General features: G+C 50.0%; 42 non-coding genes across 42 annotated transcripts; all 42 read left to right on the top strand.

Moving 5' to 3' along the window:
- Positions 1-63: 63 nt before the first annotated feature.
- On the top strand, positions 64-135 carry trnah-gug (transfer RNA histidin (anticodon GUG)). The gene has a single exon. It is a non-coding gene; the product is annotated as a tRNA-His (tRNA).
- Positions 136-231: 96 nt separating this feature from the next.
- On the top strand, positions 232-304 carry trnar-acg (transfer RNA arginine (anticodon ACG)). The gene has a single exon. It is a non-coding gene; the product is annotated as a tRNA-Arg (tRNA).
- Positions 305-715: 411 nt separating this feature from the next.
- Positions 716-787, top strand: trnae-uuc (transfer RNA glutamic acid (anticodon UUC)). The gene has a single exon. It is a non-coding gene; the product is annotated as a tRNA-Glu (tRNA).
- Positions 788-1,666: 879 nt separating this feature from the next.
- Positions 1,667-1,738, top strand: trnah-gug (transfer RNA histidin (anticodon GUG)). The gene has a single exon. It is a non-coding gene; the product is annotated as a tRNA-His (tRNA).
- Positions 1,739-1,834: 96 nt separating this feature from the next.
- Positions 1,835-1,907, top strand: trnar-acg (transfer RNA arginine (anticodon ACG)). Its single transcript has one exon. It is a non-coding gene; the product is annotated as a tRNA-Arg (tRNA).
- Positions 1,908-2,319: 412 nt separating this feature from the next.
- trnae-uuc (transfer RNA glutamic acid (anticodon UUC)) lies at positions 2,320-2,391 on the top strand. The gene has a single exon. It is a non-coding gene; the product is annotated as a tRNA-Glu (tRNA).
- A 359-nt stretch (positions 2,392-2,750) lies between these two features.
- Positions 2,751-2,822, top strand: trnah-gug (transfer RNA histidin (anticodon GUG)). Its single transcript has one exon. It is a non-coding gene; the product is annotated as a tRNA-His (tRNA).
- Positions 2,823-2,918: 96 nt separating this feature from the next.
- Positions 2,919-2,991, top strand: trnar-acg (transfer RNA arginine (anticodon ACG)). The gene has a single exon. It is a non-coding gene; the product is annotated as a tRNA-Arg (tRNA).
- A 411-nt stretch (positions 2,992-3,402) lies between these two features.
- On the top strand, positions 3,403-3,474 carry trnae-uuc (transfer RNA glutamic acid (anticodon UUC)). The gene has a single exon. It is a non-coding gene; the product is annotated as a tRNA-Glu (tRNA).
- An 879-nt stretch (positions 3,475-4,353) lies between these two features.
- Positions 4,354-4,425, top strand: trnah-gug (transfer RNA histidin (anticodon GUG)). Its single transcript has one exon. It is a non-coding gene; the product is annotated as a tRNA-His (tRNA).
- Positions 4,426-4,521: 96 nt separating this feature from the next.
- Positions 4,522-4,594, top strand: trnar-acg (transfer RNA arginine (anticodon ACG)). Its single transcript has one exon. It is a non-coding gene; the product is annotated as a tRNA-Arg (tRNA).
- A 412-nt stretch (positions 4,595-5,006) lies between these two features.
- Positions 5,007-5,078, top strand: trnae-uuc (transfer RNA glutamic acid (anticodon UUC)). The gene has a single exon. It is a non-coding gene; the product is annotated as a tRNA-Glu (tRNA).
- Positions 5,079-5,957: 879 nt separating this feature from the next.
- Positions 5,958-6,029, top strand: trnah-gug (transfer RNA histidin (anticodon GUG)). The gene has a single exon. It is a non-coding gene; the product is annotated as a tRNA-His (tRNA).
- Positions 6,030-6,125: 96 nt separating this feature from the next.
- trnar-acg (transfer RNA arginine (anticodon ACG)) lies at positions 6,126-6,198 on the top strand. The gene has a single exon. It is a non-coding gene; the product is annotated as a tRNA-Arg (tRNA).
- A 386-nt stretch (positions 6,199-6,584) lies between these two features.
- On the top strand, positions 6,585-6,656 carry trnae-uuc (transfer RNA glutamic acid (anticodon UUC)). The gene has a single exon. It is a non-coding gene; the product is annotated as a tRNA-Glu (tRNA).
- Positions 6,657-7,703: 1,047 nt separating this feature from the next.
- On the top strand, positions 7,704-7,776 carry trnar-acg (transfer RNA arginine (anticodon ACG)). The gene has a single exon. It is a non-coding gene; the product is annotated as a tRNA-Arg (tRNA).
- Positions 7,777-8,188: 412 nt separating this feature from the next.
- trnae-uuc (transfer RNA glutamic acid (anticodon UUC)) lies at positions 8,189-8,260 on the top strand. The gene has a single exon. It is a non-coding gene; the product is annotated as a tRNA-Glu (tRNA).
- Positions 8,261-8,619: 359 nt separating this feature from the next.
- On the top strand, positions 8,620-8,691 carry trnah-gug (transfer RNA histidin (anticodon GUG)). The gene has a single exon. It is a non-coding gene; the product is annotated as a tRNA-His (tRNA).
- Positions 8,692-8,787: 96 nt separating this feature from the next.
- Positions 8,788-8,860, top strand: trnar-acg (transfer RNA arginine (anticodon ACG)). The gene has a single exon. It is a non-coding gene; the product is annotated as a tRNA-Arg (tRNA).
- Positions 8,861-9,271: 411 nt separating this feature from the next.
- On the top strand, positions 9,272-9,343 carry trnae-uuc (transfer RNA glutamic acid (anticodon UUC)). The gene has a single exon. It is a non-coding gene; the product is annotated as a tRNA-Glu (tRNA).
- An 879-nt stretch (positions 9,344-10,222) lies between these two features.
- On the top strand, positions 10,223-10,294 carry trnah-gug (transfer RNA histidin (anticodon GUG)). The gene has a single exon. It is a non-coding gene; the product is annotated as a tRNA-His (tRNA).
- Positions 10,295-10,390: 96 nt separating this feature from the next.
- trnar-acg (transfer RNA arginine (anticodon ACG)) lies at positions 10,391-10,463 on the top strand. Its single transcript has one exon. It is a non-coding gene; the product is annotated as a tRNA-Arg (tRNA).
- Positions 10,464-10,875: 412 nt separating this feature from the next.
- trnae-uuc (transfer RNA glutamic acid (anticodon UUC)) lies at positions 10,876-10,947 on the top strand. The gene has a single exon. It is a non-coding gene; the product is annotated as a tRNA-Glu (tRNA).
- Positions 10,948-11,826: 879 nt separating this feature from the next.
- Positions 11,827-11,898, top strand: trnah-gug (transfer RNA histidin (anticodon GUG)). The gene has a single exon. It is a non-coding gene; the product is annotated as a tRNA-His (tRNA).
- A 96-nt stretch (positions 11,899-11,994) lies between these two features.
- trnar-acg (transfer RNA arginine (anticodon ACG)) lies at positions 11,995-12,067 on the top strand. The gene has a single exon. It is a non-coding gene; the product is annotated as a tRNA-Arg (tRNA).
- A 386-nt stretch (positions 12,068-12,453) lies between these two features.
- On the top strand, positions 12,454-12,525 carry trnae-uuc (transfer RNA glutamic acid (anticodon UUC)). The gene has a single exon. It is a non-coding gene; the product is annotated as a tRNA-Glu (tRNA).
- An 879-nt stretch (positions 12,526-13,404) lies between these two features.
- On the top strand, positions 13,405-13,476 carry trnah-gug (transfer RNA histidin (anticodon GUG)). The gene has a single exon. It is a non-coding gene; the product is annotated as a tRNA-His (tRNA).
- Positions 13,477-13,572: 96 nt separating this feature from the next.
- Positions 13,573-13,645, top strand: trnar-acg (transfer RNA arginine (anticodon ACG)). Its single transcript has one exon. It is a non-coding gene; the product is annotated as a tRNA-Arg (tRNA).
- A 411-nt stretch (positions 13,646-14,056) lies between these two features.
- Positions 14,057-14,128, top strand: trnae-uuc (transfer RNA glutamic acid (anticodon UUC)). The gene has a single exon. It is a non-coding gene; the product is annotated as a tRNA-Glu (tRNA).
- Positions 14,129-15,007: 879 nt separating this feature from the next.
- Positions 15,008-15,079, top strand: trnah-gug (transfer RNA histidin (anticodon GUG)). Its single transcript has one exon. It is a non-coding gene; the product is annotated as a tRNA-His (tRNA).
- Positions 15,080-15,175: 96 nt separating this feature from the next.
- On the top strand, positions 15,176-15,248 carry trnar-acg (transfer RNA arginine (anticodon ACG)). Its single transcript has one exon. It is a non-coding gene; the product is annotated as a tRNA-Arg (tRNA).
- A 411-nt stretch (positions 15,249-15,659) lies between these two features.
- On the top strand, positions 15,660-15,731 carry trnae-uuc (transfer RNA glutamic acid (anticodon UUC)). The gene has a single exon. It is a non-coding gene; the product is annotated as a tRNA-Glu (tRNA).
- Positions 15,732-16,610: 879 nt separating this feature from the next.
- Positions 16,611-16,682, top strand: trnah-gug (transfer RNA histidin (anticodon GUG)). Its single transcript has one exon. It is a non-coding gene; the product is annotated as a tRNA-His (tRNA).
- Positions 16,683-16,778: 96 nt separating this feature from the next.
- Positions 16,779-16,851, top strand: trnar-acg (transfer RNA arginine (anticodon ACG)). The gene has a single exon. It is a non-coding gene; the product is annotated as a tRNA-Arg (tRNA).
- Positions 16,852-17,262: 411 nt separating this feature from the next.
- trnae-uuc (transfer RNA glutamic acid (anticodon UUC)) lies at positions 17,263-17,334 on the top strand. The gene has a single exon. It is a non-coding gene; the product is annotated as a tRNA-Glu (tRNA).
- An 879-nt stretch (positions 17,335-18,213) lies between these two features.
- trnah-gug (transfer RNA histidin (anticodon GUG)) lies at positions 18,214-18,285 on the top strand. The gene has a single exon. It is a non-coding gene; the product is annotated as a tRNA-His (tRNA).
- Positions 18,286-18,381: 96 nt separating this feature from the next.
- On the top strand, positions 18,382-18,454 carry trnar-acg (transfer RNA arginine (anticodon ACG)). The gene has a single exon. It is a non-coding gene; the product is annotated as a tRNA-Arg (tRNA).
- A 411-nt stretch (positions 18,455-18,865) lies between these two features.
- On the top strand, positions 18,866-18,937 carry trnae-uuc (transfer RNA glutamic acid (anticodon UUC)). Its single transcript has one exon. It is a non-coding gene; the product is annotated as a tRNA-Glu (tRNA).
- Positions 18,938-19,984: 1,047 nt separating this feature from the next.
- On the top strand, positions 19,985-20,057 carry trnar-acg (transfer RNA arginine (anticodon ACG)). The gene has a single exon. It is a non-coding gene; the product is annotated as a tRNA-Arg (tRNA).
- Positions 20,058-20,468: 411 nt separating this feature from the next.
- Positions 20,469-20,540, top strand: trnae-uuc (transfer RNA glutamic acid (anticodon UUC)). Its single transcript has one exon. It is a non-coding gene; the product is annotated as a tRNA-Glu (tRNA).
- Positions 20,541-21,587: 1,047 nt separating this feature from the next.
- Positions 21,588-21,660, top strand: trnar-acg (transfer RNA arginine (anticodon ACG)). The gene has a single exon. It is a non-coding gene; the product is annotated as a tRNA-Arg (tRNA).
- A 411-nt stretch (positions 21,661-22,071) lies between these two features.
- Positions 22,072-22,143, top strand: trnae-uuc (transfer RNA glutamic acid (anticodon UUC)). Its single transcript has one exon. It is a non-coding gene; the product is annotated as a tRNA-Glu (tRNA).
- Positions 22,144-22,172: the final 29 nt, after the last annotated feature.

Raw genomic sequence — 22,172 nt, 5'->3', positions numbered from 1 at the left:
TACATCCAGCAGCGTCTGACTTCCAGCTGGAAGGACGGCGTAGCTTTACCGGAAGTCTGGCGCGCCGTGATCGTATAGTGGTTAGTACTCTGCGTTGTGGCCGCAGCAACCCCGGTTCGAATCCGGGTCACGGCAGTTGGTTTTGCGACTATCGCCTCACTGCAAGGCCTTTCCTCCTGGCCCGTGTTGGCTGAGAAATGACACATGTATGTAGAACGTCACTCCTCCCGTGGGCCAGTGGCGCAATGGATAACGCGTCTGACTACGGATCAGAAGATTCTAGGTTCGACTCCTGGCTGGCTCGGTTTGCTTTTACCCCGGTCCAAAGTTGTGCTCGTGCGACCCACTCCAGCAGCTGCATTTCCGCTGGGGTATGGGCTCCCTTAATCCCCGAAAAGCAGGGAATCCTCATGCTATGGTGCTTATTGTGCTGGCTTGCTACAAAAGACCAAGGATCTCATTTCACCACAGCTAGAGGTGTGCCAGCAGCACAACACAACACAACACGGATCCAAAGAGTCTATGTGTGGCTTGAAGCTCGCGTGGCTCTCTTTGATCCCGTGCAATGTTCTTGTCAATACCACTTGTTGACCACAACAGAGCTCAGATTCTTACCAGCGCGACTCAAAACTTTGGCAGCTGCTCACCTGGAAAATTCCTGTGGTCTGCCCAAGGGACGCAACCCTCCCAGGGTGGCGTTTTCCTTCCCCGCTCGTCCCATTTGGTCTAGCGGTCAGGATTCCTGGTTTTCACCCAGGTGGCCCGGGTTCGACTCCCAGTATGGGAATGTTGCTTTGTCGTCTCTCCCCATCTAAAATTAACCTGGCTTTTGCGGCTCATTCATGTGCCAAATTCCCCTTCAGGCAGAACCAGGTAGGCGACTGCCATGGTGGGCTTCCTCAGGCCGGGTGGTTTGCTGGTGTGCCTTTCCTGGAGAACTGAAGCATTTATCAGGCTATATTGGGTCTGCGTTCCTGCCGATTTTCCCACACAGCGACCTGCCGCTCCCAAAGAGGAGCTGTTCTCGGGCAAATGCTCAAAGCTAAAAAAATGTTCAGCAAACCTCTTAGTTAGCAACAGACAGACGGCCAGCGTGTGACAAATTCCCTAACAGAATCTGAAATTGCTTTCCGTAACCGTTGCCATTAGTACGATTCATTGGCCAGATAGCGATGTGAAGAAAATTCAAACAACTTTGTATTGTTTAGTAAAGTTTGTATTGAAGTGTGTTCGTCAGTCGAGACGACCCCATCTGTGCCTTTTTCGTTCCCTCTGTGTGTGTGGAAAGTGAATTCCAGAGTGGATTTTTACTTCATTCCTTTCCATTATTTTTCCTCCTTAATGAGGCAAACCAAGAAGACATATTGAAGAAATCAATTAGCTCATCTTATCAGTAAAGAGAATTAATGGACTGTAATATTTGAGTCATCTGTCCCACAAAGGACGAAGCATGTTGCAAGACCTTGTGCGAATTTTGGTGGACGTTTGCATGTAATTAGAACCATTGCCTAGTTGTGAGTGTTGCAAATGCATTGAAGACTACATGGAAAATGAAGTTTCCCCAGTGCACGCGGGCGAAGCGATTTGCCAGTACTTCCCACGGTACATCCAGCAGCGTCTGACTTCCAGCTGGAAGGACGGCGTAGCTTTACCGGAAGTCTGGCGCGCCGTGATCGTATAGTGGTTAGTACTCTGCGTTGTGGCCGCAGCAACCCCGGTTCGAATCCGGGTCACGGCAGTTGGTTTTGCAACTATCGCCTCACTGCAAGGCCTTTCCTCCTGGCCCGTGTTGGCTGAGAAATGACACATGTATGTAGAACGTCACTCCTCCCGTGGGCCAGTGGCGCAATGGATAACGCGTCTGACTACGGATCAGAAGATTCTAGGTTCGACTCCTGGCTGGCTCGGTTTTGCTTTTACCCCGGTCCAAAGTTGTGCTCGTGCGACCCACTCCAGCAGCTGCATTTCCGCTGGGGTATGAGCTCCCTTAATCCCCGAAACGCAGGGAATCCTCATGCTATGGTGCTTATTGTGCTGGCTTGCTACAAAAGACCAAGGATCTCATTTCACCACAGCCAGAGGTGTGCCAGCAGCACAACACAACACAACACGGATCCAAAGAGTCTATGTGTGGCTTGAAGCTCGCGTGGCTCTCTTTGATCCCGTGCAATGTTCTTGTCAATACCACTTGTTGACCACAACAGAGCTCAGATTCTTACCAGCGCGACTCAAAACTTTGGCAGCTGCTCACCTGGAAAATTCCTGTGGTCTGCCCAAGGGACGCAACCCTCCCAGGGTGGCGTTTTCCTTCCCCGGTCGTCCCATATGGTCTAGCGGTCAGGATTCCTGGTTTTCACCCAGGCGGCCCGGGTTCGACTCCCGGTATGGGAATGTTGCTTTGTCGTCTCTCCCCATCTAAAATTAACCTGGCTTTTGCGGCTCATTCATGTGCCAAATTCCCCTTTAGGCAGAACCAGGTAGGCGACTGCCATGGTGGGCTTCCTCAGGCCGGGTGGTTTGCTGGTGTGCCTTTCCTGGAGAACTGAAGCATTTATCAAGCTATATTGGGTCTGCGTTCCTGCCGATTTTCCCACACAGCGACCTGCCGCTCCCAAAAAGGAGCTGTTCTCGGGCAAATGCTCAAAGCTAAAAAAATGTTCAGCAAACCTCTTAGTTAGCAACAGACAGACGGCCAGCGTGTGACAAATTCCAGCTGGAAGGACGGCGTAGCTTTACCGGAAGTCTGGCGCGCCGTGATCGTATAGTGGTTAGTACTCTGCGTTGTGGCCGCAGCAACCCCGGTTCGAATCCGGGTCACGGCAGTTGGTTTTGCGACTATCGCCTCACTGCAAGGCCTTTCCTCCTGGCCCGTGTTGGCTGAGAAATGACACATGTATGTAGAACGTCACTCCTCCCGTGGGCCAGTGGCGCAATGGATAACGCGTCTGACTACGGATCAGAAGATTCTAGGTTCGACTCCTGGCTGGCTCGGTTTGCTTTTACCCCGGTCCAAAGTTGTGCTCGTGCGACCCACTCCAGCAGCTGCATTTCCGCTGGGGTATGGGCTCCCTTAATCCCCGAAAAGCAGGGAATCCTCATGCTATGGTGCTTATTGTGCTGGCTTGCTACAAAAGACCAAGGATCTCATTTCACCACAGCTAGAGGTGTGCCAGCAGCACAACACAACACAACACGGATCCAAAGAGTCTATGTGTGGCTTGAAGCTCGCGTGGCTCTCTTTGATCCCATGCAATGTTCTTGTCAATACCACTTGTTGACCACAACAGAGCTCAGATTCTTACCAGCGCGACTCAAAACTTTGGCAGCTGCTCACCTGGAAAATTCCTGTGGTCTGCCCAAGGGACGCAACCCTCCCAGGGTGGCGTTTTCCTTCCCCGGTCGTCCCATTTGGTCTAGCGGTCAGGATTCCTGGTTTTCACCCAGGTGGCCCGGGTTCGACTCCCGGTATGGGAATGTTGCTTTGTCGTCTCTCCCCATCTAAAATTAACCTGGCTTTTGCGGCTCATTCATGTGCCAAATTCCCCTTCAGGCAGAACCAGGTAGGCGACTGCCATGGTGGGCTTCCTCAGGCCGGGTGGTTTGCTGGTGTGCCTTTCCTGGAGAACTGAAGCATTTATCAGGCTATATTGGGTCTGCGTTCCTGCCGATTTTCCCACACAGCGACCTGCCGCTCCCAAAAAGGAGCTGTTCTCGGGCAAATGCTCAAAGCTAAAAAAATGTTCAGCAAACCTCTTAGTTAGCAACAGACAGACGGCCAGCGTGTGACAAATTCCCTAACAGAATCTGAAATTGCTTTCCGTAACCGTTGCCATTAGTACGATTCATTGGCCAGATAGCGATGTGAAGAAAATTCAAACAACTTTGTATTGTTTAGTAAAGGTTGTATTGAAGTGTGTTCGTCAGTCGAGACGACCTCATCTGTGCCTTTTTCATTCCCTCTGTGTGTGTGGAAAGTGAATTCCAGAGTGGATTTTTACTTCATTCCTTTCCATTATTTTTCCTCCTTAATGAGGCAAACCAAGAAGACATATTGAAGAAATCAATTAGCTCATCTTATCAGTAAAGAGAATTAATGGACTGTAATATTTGAGTCATCTGTCCCACAAAGGACGAAGCATGTTGCAAGACCTTGTGCGAATTTTGGTGGACGTTTGCATGTAATTAGAACCATTGCCTAGTTGTGAGTGTTGCAAATGCATTGAAGACTACATGGAAAATGAAGTTTCCCCAGTGCACGCGGGCGAAGCGATTTGCCAGTACTTCCCACGGTACATCCAGCAGCGTCTGACTTCCAGCTGGAAGGACGGCGTAGCTTTACCGGAAGTCTGGCGCGCCGTGATCGTATAGTGGTTAGTACTCTGCGTTGTGGCCGCAGCAACCCCGGTTCGAATCCGGGTCACGGCAGTTGGTTTTGCAACTATCGCCTCACTGCAAGGCCTTTCCTCCTGGCCCGTGTTGGCTGAGAAATGACACATGTATGTAGAACGTCACTCCTCCCGTGGGCCAGTGGCGCAATGGATAACGCGTCTGACTACGGATCAGAAGATTCTAGGTTCGACTCCTGGCTGGCTCGGTTTTGCTTTTACCCCGGTCCAAAGTTGTGCTCGTGCGACCCACTCCAGCAGCTGCATTTCCGCTGGGGTATGAGCTCCCTTAATCCCCGAAAAGCAGGGAATCCTCATGCTATGGTGCTTATTGTGCTGGCTTGCTACAAAAGACCAAGGATCTCATTTCACCACAGCTAGAGGTGTGCCAGCAGCACAACACAACACAACACGGATCCAAAGAGTCTATGTGTGGCTTGAAGCTCGCGTGGCTCTCTTTGATCCCGTGCAATGTTCTTGTCAATACCACTTGTTGACCACAACAGAGCTCAGATTCTTACCAGCGCGACTCAAAACTTTGGCAGCTGCTCACCTGGAAAATTCCTGTGGTCTGCCCAAGGGACGCAACCCTCCCAGGGTGGCGTTTTCCTTCCCCGGTCGTCCCATATGGTCTAGCGGTCAGGATTCCTGGTTTTCACCCAGGCGGCCCGGGTTCGACTCCCGGTATGGGAATGTTGCTTTGTCGTCTCTCCCCATCTAAAATTAACCTGGCTTTTGCGGCTCATTCATGTGCCAAATTCCCCTTTAGGCAGAACCAGGTAGGCGACTGCCATGGTGGGCTTCCTCAGGCCGGGTGGTTTGCTGGTGTGCCTTTCCTGGAGAACTGAAGCATTTATCAAGCTATATTGGGTCTGCGTTCCTGCCGATTTTCCCACACAGCGACCTGCCGCTCCCAAAGAGGAGCTGTTCTCGGGCAAATGCTCAAAGGTAAAAAAATGTTCAGCAAACCTCTTAGTTAGCAACAGACAGACGGCCAGCGTGTGACAAATTCCCTAACAGAATCTGAAAATGCTTTCCGTAACCGTTGCCATTAGTACGATTCATTGGCCAGATAGCGATGTGAAGATAATTCAAACAACTTTGTATTGTTTAGTAAAGGTTGTATTGAAGTGTGTTCGTCAGTCGAGACGACCTCATCTGTGCCTTTTTCGTTCCCTCTGTGTGTGTGGAAAGTGAATTCCAGAGTGGATTTTTACTTCATTCCTTTCCATTATTTTTCCTCCTTAATGAGGCAAACCAAGAAGACATATTAAAGAAATCAATTAGCTCATCTTATCCGTAAAGAGAATTAATGGACTGTAATATTTGAGTCATCTGTCCCACAAAGGACGAAGCATGTTGCAAGACCTTGTGCGAATTTTGGTGGACGTTTGCATGTAATTAGAACCATTGCCTAGTTGTGAGTGTTGCAAATGCATTGAAGACTACATGGAAAATAAAGTTTCCCCAGTGCACGCGGGCGAAGCGATTTGCCAGTACTTCCCACGGTACATCCAGCAGCGTCTGACTTCCAGCTGGAAGGACGGCGTAGCTTTACCGGAAGTCTGGCGCGCCGTGATCGTATAGTGGTTAGTACTCTGCGTTGTGGCCGCAGCAACCCCGGTTCGAATCCGGGTCACGGCAGTTGGTTTTGCAACTATCGCCTCACTGCAAGGCCTTTCCTCCTGGCCCGTGTTGGCTGAGAAATGACACATGTATGTAGAACATCACTCCTCCCGTGGGCCAGTGGCGCAATGGATAACGCGTCTGACTACGGATCAGAAGATTCTAGGTTCGACTCCTGGCTGGCTCGGTTTTGCTTTTACCCCGGTCCAAAGTTGTGCTCGTGCGACCCACTCCAGCAGCTGCATTTCCGCTGGGGTATGAGCTCCCTTAATCCCCGAAAAGCAGGGAATCCTCATGCTATGGTGCTTATTGTGCTGGCTTGCTACAAAAGACCAAGGATCTCATTTCACCACAGCTAGAGGTGTGCCAGCAGCACAACACAACACAACACGGATCCAAAGAGTCTATGTGTGGCTTGAAGCTCGCGTGGCTCTCTTTGATCCCGTGCAATGTTCTTGTCAATACCACTTGTTGACCACAACAGAGCTCAGATTCTTACCAGCGCGACTCAAAACTTTGGCAGCTGCTCACCTGGAAAATTCCTCCCAGGGTGGCGTTTTCCTTCCCCGGTCGTCCCATTTGGTCTAGCGGTCAGGATTCCTGGTTTTCACCCAGGCGGCCCGGGTTCGACTCCCGGTATGGGAATGTTGCTTTGTCGTCTCTCCCCATCTAAAATTAACCTGGCTTTTGCGGCTCATTCATGTGCCAAATTCCCCTTTAGGCAGAACCAGGTAGGCGACTGCCATGGTGGGCTTCCTCAGGCCGGGTGGTTTGCTGGTGTGCCTTTCCTGGAGAACTGAAGCATTTATCAGGCTATATTGGGTCTGCGTTCCTGCCGATTTTCCCACACAGCGACCTGCCGCTCCCAAAGAGGAGCTGTTCTCGGGCAAATGCTCAAAGCTAAAAAAATGTTCAGCAAACCTCTTAGTTAGCAACAGACAGACGGCCAGCGTGTGACAAATTCCCTAACAGAATCTGAAAAGGCTTTCCGTAACCGTTGCCATTAGTACGATTCATTGGCCAGATAGCGATGTGAAGATAATTCAAACAACTTTGTATTGTTTAGTAAAGGTTGTATTGAAGTGTGTTCGTCAGTCGAGACGACCTCATCTGTGCCTTTTTCGTTCCCTCTGTGTGTGTGGAAAGTGAATTCCAGAGTGGATTTTCACTTCATTCCTTTCCATTATTTTTCCTCCTTAATGAGGCAAACCAAGAAGACATATTAAAGAAATCAATTAGCTCATCTTATCAGTAAAGAGAATTAATGGACTGTAATATTTGAGTCATCTGTCCCACAAAGGACGAAGCATGTTGCAAGACCTTGTGCGAATTTTGGTGGACGTTTGCATGTAATTAGAACCATTGCCTAGTTGTGAGTGTTGCAAATGCATTGAAGACTACATGGAAAATGAAGTTTCCCCAGTGCACGCGGGCGAAGCGATTTGCCAGTACTTCCCACGGTACATCCAGCAGCGTCTGACTTCCAGCTGGAAGGACGGCGTAGCTTTACCGGAAGTCTGGCGCGCCGTGATCGTATAGTGGTTAGTACTCTGCGTTGTGGCCGCAGCAACCCCGGTTAGAATCCGGGTCACGGCAGTTGGTTTTGCAACTATCGCCTCACTGCAAGGCCTTTCCTCCTGGCCCGTGTTGGCTGAGAAATGACACATGTATGTAGAACGTCACTCCTCCCGTGGGCCAGTGGCGCAGTGGATAACGCGTCTGACTACGGATCAGAAGATTCTAGGTTCGACTCCTGGCTGGCTCGGTTTTGCTTTTACCCCGGTCCAAAGTTGTGCTCGTGCGACCCACTCCAGCAGCTGCATTTCCGCTGGGGTATGAGCTCCCTTAATCCCCGAAAAGCAGGGAATCCTCATGCTATGGTGCTTATTGTGCTGGCTTGCTACAAAAGACCAAGGATCTCATTTCACCACAGCTAGAGGTGTGCCAGCAGCACAACACAACACAACACGGATCCAAAGAGTCTATGTGTGGCTTGAAGCTCGCGTGGCTCTCTTTGATCCCGTGCAATGTTCTTGTCAATACCACTTGTTGACCACAACAGAGCTCAGATTCTTACCAGCGCGACTCAAAACTTTGGCAGCTGCTCACCTGGAAAATTCCTGTGGTCTGCCCAAGGGACGCAACCCTCCCAGGGTGGCGTTTTCCTTCCCCGGTCGTCCCATTTGGTCTAGCGGTCAGGATTCCTGGTTTTCACCCAGGCGGCCCGGGTTCGACTCCCGGTATGGGAATGTTGCTTTGTCGTCTCTCCCCATCTAAAATTAACCTGGCTTTTGCGGCTCATTCATGTGCCAAATTCCCCTTCAGGCAGAACCAGGTAGGCGACTGCCATGGTGGGCTTCCTCAGGCCGGGTGGTTTGCTGGTGTGCCTTTCCTGGAGAACTGAAGCATTTATCAAGCTATATTGGGTCTGCGTTCCTGCCGATTTTCCCACACAGCGACCTGCCGCTCCCAAAGAGGAGCTGTTCTCGGGCAAATGCTCAAAGGTAAAAAAATGTTCAGCAAACCTCTTAGTTAGCAACAGACAGACGGCCAGCGTGTGACAAATTCCAGCTGGAAGGACGGCGTAGCTTTACCGGAAGTCTGGCGCGCCGTGATCGTATAGTGGTTAGTACTCTGCGTTGTGGCCGCAGCAACCCCGGTTCGAATCCGGGTCACGGCAGTTGGTTTTGCGACTATCGCCTCACTGCAAGGCCTTTCCTCCTGGCCCGTGTTGGCTGAGAAATGACACATGTATGTAGAACGTCACTCCTCCCGTGGGCCAGTGGCGCAATGGATAACGCGTCTGACTACGGATCAGAAGATTCTAGGTTCGACTCCTGGCTGGCTCGGTTTGCTTTTACCCCGGTCCAAAGTTGTGCTCGTGCGACCCACTCCAGCAGCTGCATTTCCGCTGGGGTATGGGCTCCCTTAATCCCCGAAAAGCAGGGAATCCTCATGCTATGGTGCTTATTGTGCTGGCTTGCTACAAAAGACCAAGGATCTCATTTCACCACAGCTAGAGGTGTGCCAGCAGCACAACACAACACAACACGGATCCAAAGAGTCTATGTGTGGCTTGAAGCTCGCGTGGCTCTCTTTGATCCCATGCAATGTTCTTGTCAATACCACTTGTTGACCACAACAGAGCTCAGATTCTTACCAGCGCGACTCAAAACTTTGGCAGCTGCTCACCTGGAAAATTCCTGTGGTCTGCCCAAGGGACGCAACCCTCCCAGGGTGGCGTTTTCCTTCCCCGGTCGTCCCATTTGGTCTAGCGGTCAGGATTCCTGGTTTTCACCCAGGTGGCCCGGGTTCGACTCCCGGTATGGGAATGTTGCTTTGTCGTCTCTCCCCATCTAAAATTAACCTGGCTTTTGCGGCTCATTCATGTGCCAAATTCCCCTTCAGGCAGAACCAGGTAGGCGACTGCCATGGTGGGCTTCCTCAGGCCGGGTGGTTTGCTGGTGTGCCTTTCCTGGAGAACTGAAGCATTTATCAGGCTATATTGGGTCTGCGTTCCTGCCGATTTTCCCACACAGCGACCTGCCGCTCCCAAAAAGGAGCTGTTCTCGGGCAAATGCTCAAAGCTAAAAAAATGTTCAGCAAACCTCTTAGTTAGCAACAGACAGACGGCCAGCGTGTGACAAATTCCCTAACAGAATCTGAAATTGCTTTCCGTAACCGTTGCCATTAGTACGATTCATTGGCCAGATAGCGATGTGAAGAAAATTCAAACAACTTTGTATTGTTTAGTAAAGGTTGTATTGAAGTGTGTTCGTCAGTCGAGACGACCTCATCTGTGCCTTTTTCATTCCCTCTGTGTGTGTGGAAAGTGAATTCCAGAGTGGATTTTTACTTCATTCCTTTCCATTATTTTTCCTCCTTAATGAGGCAAACCAAGAAGACATATTGAAGAAATCAATTAGCTCATCTTATCAGTAAAGAGAATTAATGGACTGTAATATTTGAGTCATCTGTCCCACAAAGGACGAAGCATGTTGCAAGACCTTGTGCGAATTTTGGTGGACGTTTGCATGTAATTAGAACCATTGCCTAGTTGTGAGTGTTGCAAATGCATTGAAGACTACATGGAAAATGAAGTTTCCCCAGTGCACGCGGGCGAAGCGATTTGCCAGTACTTCCCACGGTACATCCAGCAGCGTCTGACTTCCAGCTGGAAGGACGGCGTAGCTTTACCGGAAGTCTGGCGCGCCGTGATCGTATAGTGGTTAGTACTCTGCGTTGTGGCCGCAGCAACCCCGGTTCGAATCCGGGTCACGGCAGTTGGTTTTGCAACTATCGCCTCACTGCAAGGCCTTTCCTCCTGGCCCGTGTTGGCTGAGAAATGACACATGTATGTAGAACGTCACTCCTCCCGTGGGCCAGTGGCGCAATGGATAACGCGTCTGACTACGGATCAGAAGATTCTAGGTTCGACTCCTGGCTGGCTCGGTTTTGCTTTTACCCCGGTCCAAAGTTGTGCTCGTGCGACCCACTCCAGCAGCTGCATTTCCGCTGGGGTATGAGCTCCCTTAATCCCCGAAAAGCAGGGAATCCTCATGCTATGGTGCTTATTGTGCTGGCTTGCTACAAAAGACCAAGGATCTCATTTCACCACAGCTAGAGGTGTGCCAGCAGCACAACACAACACAACACGGATCCAAAGAGTCTATGTGTGGCTTGAAGCTCGCGTGGCTCTCTTTGATCCCGTGCAATGTTCTTGTCAATACCACTTGTTGACCACAACAGAGCTCAGATTCTTACCAGCGCGACTCAAAACTTTGGCAGCTGCTCACCTGGAAAATTCCTGTGGTCTGCCCAAGGGACGCAACCCTCCCAGGGTGGCGTTTTCCTTCCCCGGTCGTCCCATATGGTCTAGTGGTCAGGATTCCTGGTTTTCACCCAGGCGGCCCGGGTTCGACTCCCGGTATGGGAATGTTGCTTTGTCGTCTCTCCCCATCTAAAATTAACCTGGCTTTTGCGGCTCATTCATGTGCCAAATTCCCCTTCAGGCAGAACCAGGTAGGCGACTGCCATGGTGGGCTTCCTCAGGCCGGGTGGTTTGCTGGTGTGCCTTTCCTGGAGAACTGAAGCATTTATCAAGCTATATTGGGTCTGCGTTCCTGCCGATTTTCCCACACAGCGACCTGCCGCTCCCAAAGAGGAGCTGTTCTCGGGCAAATGCTCAAAGGTAAAAAAATGTTCAGCAAACCTCTTAGTTAGCAACAGACAGACGGCCAGCGTGTGACAAATTCCCTAACAGAATCTGAAAATGCTTTCCGTAACCGTTGCCATTAGTACGATTCATTGGCCAGATAGCGATGTGAAGATAATTCAAACAACTTTGTATTGTTTAGTAAAGGTTGTATTGAAGTGTGTTCGTCAGTCGAGACGACCTCATCTGTGCCTTTTTCGTTCCCTCTGTGTGTGTGGAAAGTGAATTCCAGAGTGGATTTTCACTTCATTCCTTTCCATTATTTTTCCTCCTTAATGAGGCAAACCAAGAAGACATATTAAAGAAATCAATTAGCTCATCTTATCAGTAAAGAGAATTAATGGACTGTAATATTTGAGTCATCTGTCCCACAAAGGACGAAGCATGTTGCAAGACCTTGTGCGAATTTTGGTGGACGTTTGCATGTAATTAGAACCATTGCCTAGTTGTGAGTGTTGCAAATGCATTGAAGACTACATGGAAAATGAAGTTTCCCCAGTGTACGCGGGCGAAGCGATTTGCCAGTACTTCCCACGGTACATCCAGCAGGGTCTGACTTCCAGCTGGAAGGACGACGCAGCTTTACAGGAAGTCTGGCGCGCCGTGATCGTATAGTGGTTAGTACTCTGCGTTGTGGCCGCAGCAACCCCGGTTCGAATCCGGGTCACGGCAGTTGGTTTTGCAACTATCGCCTCACTGCAAGGCCTTTCCTCCTGGCCCGTGTTGGCTGAGAAATGACACATGTATGTAGAACATCACTCCTCCCGTGGGCCAGTGGCGCAATGGATAACGCGTCTGACTACGGATCAGAAGATTCTAGGTTCGACTCCTGGCTGGCTCGGTTTTGCTTTTACCCCGGTCCAAAGTTGTGCTCGTGCGACCCACTCCAGCAGCTGCATTTCCGCTGGGGTATGAGCTCCCTTAATCCCCGAAAAGCAGGGAATCCTCATGCTATGGTGCTTATTGTGCTGGCTTGCTACAAAAGACCAAGGATCTCATTTCACCACAGCTAGAGGTGTGCCAGCAGCACAACACAACACAACACGGATCCAAAGAGTCTATGTGTGGCTTGAAGCTCGCGTGGCTCTCTTTGATCCCGTGCAATGTTCTTGTCAATACCACTTGTTGACCACAACAGAGCTCAGATTCTTACCAGCGCGACTCAAAACTTTGGCAGCTGCTCACCTGGAAAATTCCTCCCAGGGTGGCGTTTTCCTTCCCCGGTCGTCCCATTTGGTCTAGCGGTCAGGATTCCTGGTTTTCACCCAGGCGGCCCGGGTTCGACTCCCGGTATGGGAATGTTGCTTTGTCGTCTCTCCCCATCTAAAATTAACCTGGCTTTTGCGGCTCATTCATGTGCCAAATTCCCCTTCAGGCAGAACCAGGTAGGCGACTGCCATGGTGGGCTTCCTCAGGCCGGGTGGTTTGCTGGTGTGCCTTTCCTGGAGAACTGAAGCATTTATCAGGCTATATTGGGTCTGCGTTCCTGCCGATTTTCCCACACAGCGACCTGCCGCTCCCAAAGAGGAGCTGTTCTCGGGCAAATGCTCAAAGCTAAAAAAATGTTCAGCAAACCTCTTAGTTAGCAACAGACAGACGGCCAGCGTGTGACAAATTCCCTAACAGAATCTGAAAATGCTTTCCGTAACCGTTGCCATTAGTACGATTCATTGGCCAGATAGCGATGTGAAGAAAATTCAAACAACTTTGTATTGTTTAGTAAAGTTTGTATTGAAGTGTGTTCGTCAGTCGAGACGACCCCATCTGTGCCTTTTTCGTTCCCTCTGTGTGTGTGGAAAGTGAATTCCAGAGTGGATTTTCACTTCATTCCTTTCCATTATTTTTCCTCCTTAATGAGGCAAACCAAGAAGACATATTAAAGAAATCAATTAGCTCATCTTATCAGTAAAGAGAATTAATGGACTGTAATATTTGAGTCATCTGTCCCACAAAGGACGAAGCATGTTGCAAGACCTTGTGCGAATTTTGGTGGACGTTTGCATGTAATTAGAACCATTGCCTAGTTGTGAGTGTTGCAAATGCATTGAAGACTACATGGAAAATGAAGTTTCCCCAGTGCACGCGGGCGAAGCGATTTGCCAGTACTTCCCACGGTACATCCAGCAGCGTCTGACTTCCAGCTGGAAGGACGGCGTAGCTTTACCGGAAGTCTGGCGCGCCGTGATCGTATAGTGGTTAGTACTCTGCGTTGTGGCCGCAGCAACCCCGGTTCGAATCCGGGTCACGGCAGTTGGTTTTGCGACTATCGCCTCACTGCAAGGCCTTTCCTCCTGGCCCGTGTTGGCTGAGAAATGACACATGTATGTAGAACGTCACTCCTCCCGTGGGCCAGTGGCGCAATGGATAACGCGTCTGACTACGGATCAGAAGATTCTAGGTTCGACTCCTGGCTGGCTCGGTTTGCTTTTACCCCGGTCCAAAGTTGTGCTCGTGCGACCCACTCCAGCAGCTGCATTTCCGCTGGGGTATGGGCTCCCTTAATCCCCGAAAAGCAGGGAATCCTCATGCTATGGTGCTTATTGTGCTGGCTTGCTACAAAAGACCAAGGATCTCATTTCACCACAGCTAGAGGTGTGCCAGCAGCACAACACAACACAACACGGATCCAAAGAGTCTATGTGTGGCTTGAAGCTCGCGTGGCTCTCTTTGATCCCGTGCAATGTTCTTGTCAATACCACTTGTTGACCACAACAGAGCTCAGATTCTTACCAGCGCGACTCAAAACTTTGGCAGCTGCTCACCTGGAAAATTCCTGTGGTCTGCCCAAGGGACGCAACCCTCCCAGGGTGGCGTTTTCCTTCCCCGGTAGTCCCATATGGTCTAGCGGTCAGGATTCCTGGTTTTCACCCAGGCGGCCCGGGTTCGACTCCCGGTATGGGAATGTTGCTTTGTCGTCTCTCCCCATCTAAAATTAACCTGGCTTTTGCGGCTCATTCATGTGCCAAATTCCCCTTCAGGCAGAACCAGGTAGGCGACTGCCATGGTGGGCTTCCTCAGGCCGGGTGGTTTGCTGGTGTGCCTTTCCTGGAGAACTGAAGCATTTATCAGGCTATATTGGGTCTGCGTTCCTGCCGATTTTCCCACACAGCGACCTGCCGCTCCCAAAGAGGAGCTGTTCTCGGGCAAATGCTCAAAGCTAAAAAAATGTTCAGCAAACCTCTTAGTTAGCAACAGACAGACGGCCAGCGTGTGACAAATTCCCTAACAGAATCTGAAAATGCTTTCCGTAACCGTTGCCATTAGTACGATTCATTGGCCAGATAGCGATGTGAAGATAATTCAAACAACTTTGTATTGTTTAGTAAAGGTTGTATTGAAGTGTGTTCGTCAGTCGAGACGACCTCATCTGTGCCTTTTTCGTTCCCTCTGTGTGTGTGGAAAGTGAATTCCAGAGTGGATTTTTACTTCATTCCTTTCCATTATTTTTCCTCCTTAATGAGGCAAACCAAGAAGACATTTTAAAGAAATCAATTGGCTCATCTTATCAGTAAAGTGAATTAATGGACTGTAATATTTAAGTCATGTGTCCCACAAAGGACGAAGCATGTTGCAAGACCTTGTGCGAATTTTGGTGGACGTTTGCATGTAATTAGAACCATTGCCTAGTTGTGAGTGTTGCAAATGCGTTGAAGACTACATGGAAAATGAAGTTTCCCCAGTGCACGCGGGCGAAGCGATTTGCCAGTACTTCCCACGGTACATCCAGCAGCGTCTGACTTCCAGCTGGAAGGACGGCGTAGCTTCACTGGTAGTCTGGTGCGCCGTGATCGTATAGTGGTTAGTACTCTGCGTTGTGGCCGCAGCAACCCCGGTTCGAATCCGGGTCACGGCAGTTGGTTTTGCGACTATCGCCTCACTGCAAGGCCTTTCCTCCTGGCCCGTGTTGGCTGAGAAATGACACATGTATGTAGGACGCCACTCCTCCCGTGGGCCAGTGGCGCAATGGATAACGCGTCTGACTACGGATTAGAAGATTCTAGGTTCGACTCCTGGCTGGCTCGGTTTGCTTTTACCCCGGTCCAAAGTTGTGCTCGTGCGACCCACTCCAGCAGCTGCATTTCCGCTGGGGTATGGGCTCCCTTAATCCCCGAAAAGCAGGGAATCCTCATGCTATGGTGCTTATTGTGCTGGCTTGCTACAAAAGACCAAGGATCTCATTTCACCACAGCTAGAGGTGTGCCAGCAGCACAACACAACACAACACGGATCCAAAGAGTCTATGTGTGGCTTGAAGCTCGCGTGGCTCTCTTTGATCCCGTGCAATGTTCTTGTCAATACCACTTGTTGACCACAACAGAGCTCAGATTCTTACCAGCGCGACTCAAAACTTTGGCAGCTGCTCACCTGGAAAATTCCTGTGGTCTGCCCAAGGGACGCAACCCTCCCAGGGTGGCGTTTTCCTTCCCCGGTAGTCCCATATGGTCTAGCGGTCAGGATTCCTGGTTTTCACCCAGGCGGCCCGGGTTCGACTCCCGGTATGGGAATGTTGCTTTGTCGTCTCTCCCCATCTAAAATTAACCTGGCTTTTGCGGCTCATTCATGTGCCAAATTCCCCTTCAGGCAGAACCAGGTAGGCGACTGCCATGGTGGGCTTCCTCAGGCCGGGTGGTTTGCTGGTGTGCCTTTCCTGGAGAACTGAAGCATTTATCAGGCTATATTGGGTCTGCGTTCCTGCCGATTTTCCCACACAGCGACCTGCCGCTCCCAAAGAGGAGCTGTTCTCGGGCAAATGCTCAAAGCTAAAAAAATGTTCAGCAAACCTCTTAGTTAGCAACAGACAGACGGCCAGCGTGTGACAAATTCCCTAACAGAATCTGAAAATGCTTTCCGTAACCGTTGCCATTAGTACGATTCATTGGCCAGATAGCGATGTGAAGAAAATTCAAACAACTTTGTATTGTTTAGTAAAGGTTGTATTGAAGTGTGTTCGTCAGTCGAGACGACCCCATCTGTGCCTTTTTCGTTCCCTCTGTGTGTGTGGAAAGTGAATTCCAGAGTGGATTTTTACTTCATTCCTTTCCATTATTTTTCCTCCTTAATGAGGCAAACCAAGAAGACATATTAAAGAAATCAATTAGCTCATCTTATCAGTAAAGAGAATTAATGGACTGTAATATTTGAATCATCTGTCCCACAAAGGACGAAGCATGTTGCAAGACCTTGTGCGAATTTTGGTGGACGTTTGCATGTAATTAGAACCATTGCCTAGTTGTGAGTGTTGCAAATGCATTGAAGACTACATGGAAAATGAAGTTTCCCCAGTGCACGCGGGCGAAGCGATTTGCCAGTACTTCCCACGGTACATCCAGCAGCGTCTGACTTCCAGCTGAAAGGACGGCGTAGCTTTACCGGAAGTATGGCGCGCCGTGATCGTATAGTGGTTAGTACTCTGCGTTGTGGCCGCAGCAACCCCGGTTCGAATCCGGGTCACGGCAGTTGGTTTTGCGACTATCGCCTCACTGCAAGGCCTTTCCTCCTGGCCCGTGTTGGCTGAGAAATGACACATGTATGTAGAACGTCACTCCTCCCGTGGGCCAGTGGCGCAATGGATAACGCGTCTGACTACGGATCAGAAGATTCTAGGTTCGACTCCTGGCTGGCTCGGTTTGCTTTTACCCCGGTCCAAAGTTGTGCTCGTGCGACCCACTCCAGCAGCTGCATTTCCGCTGGGGTATGGGCTCCCTTAATCCCCGAAAAGCAGGGAATCCTCATGCTATGGTGCTTATTGTGCTGGCTTGCTACAAAAGACCAAGGATCTCATTTCACCACAGCTAGAGGTGTGCCAGCAGCACAACACAACACAACACGGATCCAAAGAGTCTATGTGTGGCTTGAAGCTCGCGTGGCTCTCTTTGATCCCGTGCAATGTTCTTGTCAATACCACTTGTTGACCACAACAGAGCTCAGATTCTTACCAGCGCGACTCAAAACTTTGGCAGCTGCTCACCTGGAAAATTCCTGTGGTCTGCCCAAGGGACGCAACCCTCCCAGGGTGGCGTTTTCCTTCCCTGGTCGTCCCATATGGTTTAGCGGTCAGGATTCCTGGTTTTCACCCAGGCGGCCCGGGTTCGACTCCCGGTATGGGAATGTTGCTTTGTCATCTCTCCCCATCTAAAATTAACCTGGCTTTTGCGGCTCATTCATGTGCCAAATTCCCCTTCAGGCAGAACCAGGTAGGCGACTGCCATGATGGGCTTCCTCAGGCCGCGTTTTTGGCTGGTGTGCCTTTCCTGGAGAACTGAAGCATTTATCAGGCTATATTGGGTCTGCGTTCCTGCCGATATTCCCACACAGCGACCTGCCGCTCCCAAAGAGGAGCTGTTCTCGGGCAAATGCTCAAAGCTAAAAAAATGTTCAGCAAACCTCTTAGTTAGCAACAGACAGACGGCCAGCGTGTGACAAATTCCCTAACAGAATCTGAAAATGCTTTCCGTAACCGTTGCCATTAGTACGATTCATTGGCCAGATAGCGATGTGAAGATAATTCAAACAACTTTGTATTGTTTAGTAAAGGTTGTATTGAAGTGTGTTCGTCAGTCGAGACGACCTCATCTGTGCCTTTTTCGTTCCCTCTGTGTGTGTGGAAAGTGAATTCCAGAGTGGATTTTCACTTCATTCCTTTCCATTATTTTTCCTCCTTAATGAGGCAAACCAAGAAGACATATTAAAGAAATCAATTAGCTCATCTTATCAGTAAAGAGAATTAATGGACTGTAATATTTGAATCATCTGTCCCACAAAGGACGAAGCATGTTGCAAGACCTTGTGCGAATTTTGGTGGACGTTTGCATGTAATTAGAACCATTGCCTAGTTGTGAGTGTTGCAAATGCATTGAAGACTACATGGAAAATGAAGTTTTCCCAGTGCACGCGGGCGAAGCGATTTGCCAGTACTTCCCACGGTACATCCAGCAGCGTCTGACTTCCAGCTGGAAGGACGGCGTAGCTTTACCGGAAGTCTGGCGCGCCGTGATCGTATAGTGGTTAGTACTCTGCGTTGTGGCCGCAGCAACCCCGGTTCGAATCCGGGTCACGGCAGTTGGTTTTGCGACTATCGCCTCACTGCAAGGCCTTTCCTCCTGGCCCGTGTTGGCTGAGAAATGACACATGTATGTAGAACGTCACTCCTCCCGTGGGCCAGTGGCGCAATGGATAATGCGTCTGACTACGGATCAGAAGATTCTAGGTTCGACTCCTGGCTGGCTCGGTTTGCTTTTACCCCGGTCCAAAGTTGTGCTCGTGCGACCCACTCCAGCAGCTGCATTTCCGCTGGGGTATGGGCTCCCTTAATCCCCGAAAAGCAGGGAATCCTCATGCTATGGTGCTTATTGTGCTGGCTTGCTACAAAAGACCAAGGATCTCATTTCACCACAGCTAGAGGTGTGCCAGCAGCACAACACAACACAACACGGATCCAAAGAGTCTATGTGTGGCTTGAAGCTCGCGTGGCTCTCTTTGATCCCGTGCAATGTTCTTGTCAATACCACTTGTTGACCACAACAGAGCTCAGATACTTACCAGCGCGACTCAAAACTTTGGCAGCTGCTCACCTGGAAAATTCCTGTGGTCTGCCCAAGGGACGCAACCCTCCCAGGGTGGCGTTTTCCTTCCCCGGTCGTCCCATATGGTTTAGCGGTCAGGATTCCTGGTTTTCACCCAGGCGGCCCGGGTTCGACTCCCGGTATGGGAATGTTGCTTTGTCATCTCTCCCCATCTAAAATTAACCTGGCTTTTGCGGCTCATTCATGTGCCAAATTCCCCTTCAGGCAGAACCAGGTAGGCGACTGCCATGATGGGCTTCCTCAGGCCGGGTTTTTGGCTGGTGTGCCTTTCCTGGAGAACTGAAGCATTTATCAGGCTATATTGGGTCTGCGTTCCTGCCGATATTCCCACACAGCGACCTGCCGCTCCCAAAGAGGAGCTGTTCTCGGGCAAATGCTCAAAGCTAAAAAAATGTTCAGCAAACCTCTTAGTTAGCAACAGACAGACGGCCAGCGTGTGACAAATTCCCTAACAGAATCTGAAAATGCTTTCCGTAACCGTTGCCATTAGTACGATTCATTGGCCAGATAGCGATGTGAAGATAATTCAAACAACTTTGTATTGTTTAGTAAAGGTTGTATTGAAGTGTGTTCGTCAGTCGAGACGACCTCATCTGTGCCTTTTTCGTTCCCTCTGTGTGTGTGGAAAGTGAATTCCAGAGTGGATTTTCACTTCATTCCTTTCCATTATTTTTCCTCCTTAATGAGGCAAACCAAGAAGACATATTAAAGAAATCAATTAGCTCATCTTATCAATAAAGAGAATTAATGGACTGTAATATTTGAATCATCTGTCCCACAAAGGACGAAGCATGTTGCAAGACCTTGTGCGAATTTTGGTGGACGTTTGCATGTAATTAGAACCATTGCCTAGTTGTGAGTGTTGCAAATGCATTGAAGACTACATGGAAAATGAAGTTTTCCCAGTGCACGCGGGCGAAGCGATTTGCCAGTACTTCCCACGGTACATCCAGCAGCGTCTGACTTCCAGCTGGAAGGACGGCGTAGCTTTACCGGAAGTCTGGCGCGCCCTGATCGTATAGTGGTTAGTACTCTGCGTTGTGGCCGCAGCAACCCCGGTTCGAATCCGGGTCACGGCAGTTGGTTTTGCGACTATCGCCTCACTGCAAGGCCTTTCCTCCTGGCCCGTGTTGGCTGAGAAATGACACATGTATGTAGAACGTCACTCCTCCCGTGGGCCAGTGGCGCAATGGATAACGCGTCTGACTACGGATCAGAAGATTCTTGGTTCGACTCCTGGCTGGCTCGGTTTGCTTTTACCCCGGTCCAAAGTTGTGCTCGTGCGACCCACTCCAGCAGCTGCATTTCCGCTGGGGTATGGGCTCCCTTAATCCCCGAAAAGCAGGGAATCCTCATGCTATGGTGCTTATTGTGCTGGCTTGCTACAAAAGACCAAGGATCTCATTTCACCACAGCTAGAGGTGTGCCAGCAGCACAACACAACACAACACGGATCCAAAGAGTCTATGTGTGGCTTGAAGCTCGCGTGGCTCTCTTTGATCCCATGCAATGTTCTTGTCAATACCACTTGTTGACCACAACAGAGCTCAGATTCTTACCAGCGCGACTCAAAACTTTGGCAGCTGCTCACCTGGAAAATTCCTGTGGTCTGCCTAAGGGACGCAACCCTCCCAGGGTGGCGTTTTCCTTCCCCGGTCGTCCCACATGGTCTAGCGGTCAGGATTCCTGGTTTTCACCCAGGCGGCCCGGGTTCGACTCCCGGTATGGGAATGTTGCTTTGTCGTCTCTCCCCATCTAAAATTAACCTGGCTTTTGCGGCTCATTCATGTGCCAAATTCCCCTTTAGGCAGAACCAGGTAGGCGACTGCCATGGTGGGCTTCCTCAGGCCGGGTGGTTTGCTGGTGTGCCTTTCCTGGAGAACTGAAGCATTTATCAGGCTATATTGGGTCTGCGTTCCTGCCGATTTTCCCACACAGCGACCTGCCGGTCCTAAAGAGGAGCTGTTCTCGGGCAAATGCTCAAAGCTAAAAAAATGTTCAGCAAACCTCTTAGTTAGCAACAGACAGACGGCCAGCGTGTGACAAATTCCCTAACAGAATCTGAAAATGCTTTCCGTAACCGTTGCCATTAGTACGATTCATTGGCCAGATAGCGTTGTGAAGATAATTCAAACAACTTTGTATTGTTTAGTAAAGGTTGTATTGAAGTGTGTTCGTCAGTCGAGACGACCTCATCTGTGCCTTTTTCGTTCCCTCTGTGTGTGTGGAAAGTGAATTCCAGAGTGGATTTTCACTTCATTCCTTTCCATTATTTTTCCTCCTTAATGAGGCAAACCAAGAAGACATATTAAAGAAATCAATTAGCTCATCTTATCAATAAAGAGAATTAATGGACTGTAATATTTGAATCATCTGTCCCACAAAGGACGAAGCATGTTGCAAGACCTTGTGCGAATTTTGGTGGACGTTTGCATGTAATTAGAACCATTGCCTAGTTGTGAGTGTTGCAAATGCATTGAAGACTACATGGAAAATAAAGTTTCCCCAGTGCACGCGGGCGAAGCGATTTGCCAGTACTTCCCACGGTACATCCAGCAGCGTCTGACTTCCAGCTGGAAGGACGGCGTCGCTTTACCGGAAGTCTGGCGCGCCCTGATCGTATAGTGGTTAGTACTCTGCGTTGTGGCCGCAGCAACCCCGGTTCGAATCCGGGTCACGGCAGTTGGTTTTGCAACTATCGCCTCACTGCAAGGCCTTTCCTCCTGGCCCGTGTTGGCTGAGAAATGACACATGTATGTAGAACGTCACTCCTCCCGTGGGCCAGTGGCGCAATGGATAACGCGTCTGACTACGGATCAGAAGATTCTAGGTTCGACTCCTGGCTGGCTCGGTTTGCTTTTACCCCGGTCCAAAGTTGTGCTCGTGCGACCCACTCCAGCAGCTGCATTTCCGCTGGGGTATGGGCTCCCTTAATCCCCGAAAAGCAGGGAATCCTCATGCTATGGTGCTTATTGTGCTGGCTTGCTACAAAAGACCAAGGATCTCATTTCACCACAGCTAGAGGTGTGCCAGCAGCACAACACAACACAACACGGATCCAAAGAGTCTATGTGTGGCTTGAAGCTCGCGTGGCTCTCTTTGATCCCGTGCAATGTTCTTGTCAATACCACTTGTTGACCACAACAGAGCTCAGATACTTACCAGCGCGACTCAAAACTTTGGCAGCTGCTCACCTGGAAAATTCCTGTGGTCTGCCCAAGGGACGCAACCCTCCCAGGGTGGCGTTTTCCTTCCCCGGTCGTCCCATATGGTTTAGCGGTCAGGATTCCTGGTTTTCACCCAGGCGGCCCGGGTTCGACTCCCGGTATGGGAATGTTGCTTTGTCATCTCTCCCCATCTAAA

The sequence above is a fragment of the Clarias gariepinus genome, chromosome 13 (genome assembly GCF_024256425.1).
Source record: "Clarias gariepinus isolate MV-2021 ecotype Netherlands chromosome 13, CGAR_prim_01v2, whole genome shotgun sequence".
In the NCBI taxonomy this organism is placed as follows: domain Eukaryota; kingdom Metazoa; phylum Chordata; class Actinopteri; order Siluriformes; family Clariidae; genus Clarias; species Clarias gariepinus.
Note: the sequence above shows the minus strand (reverse complement) of the source record. Positions and strands in the feature narration are given on the sequence as shown.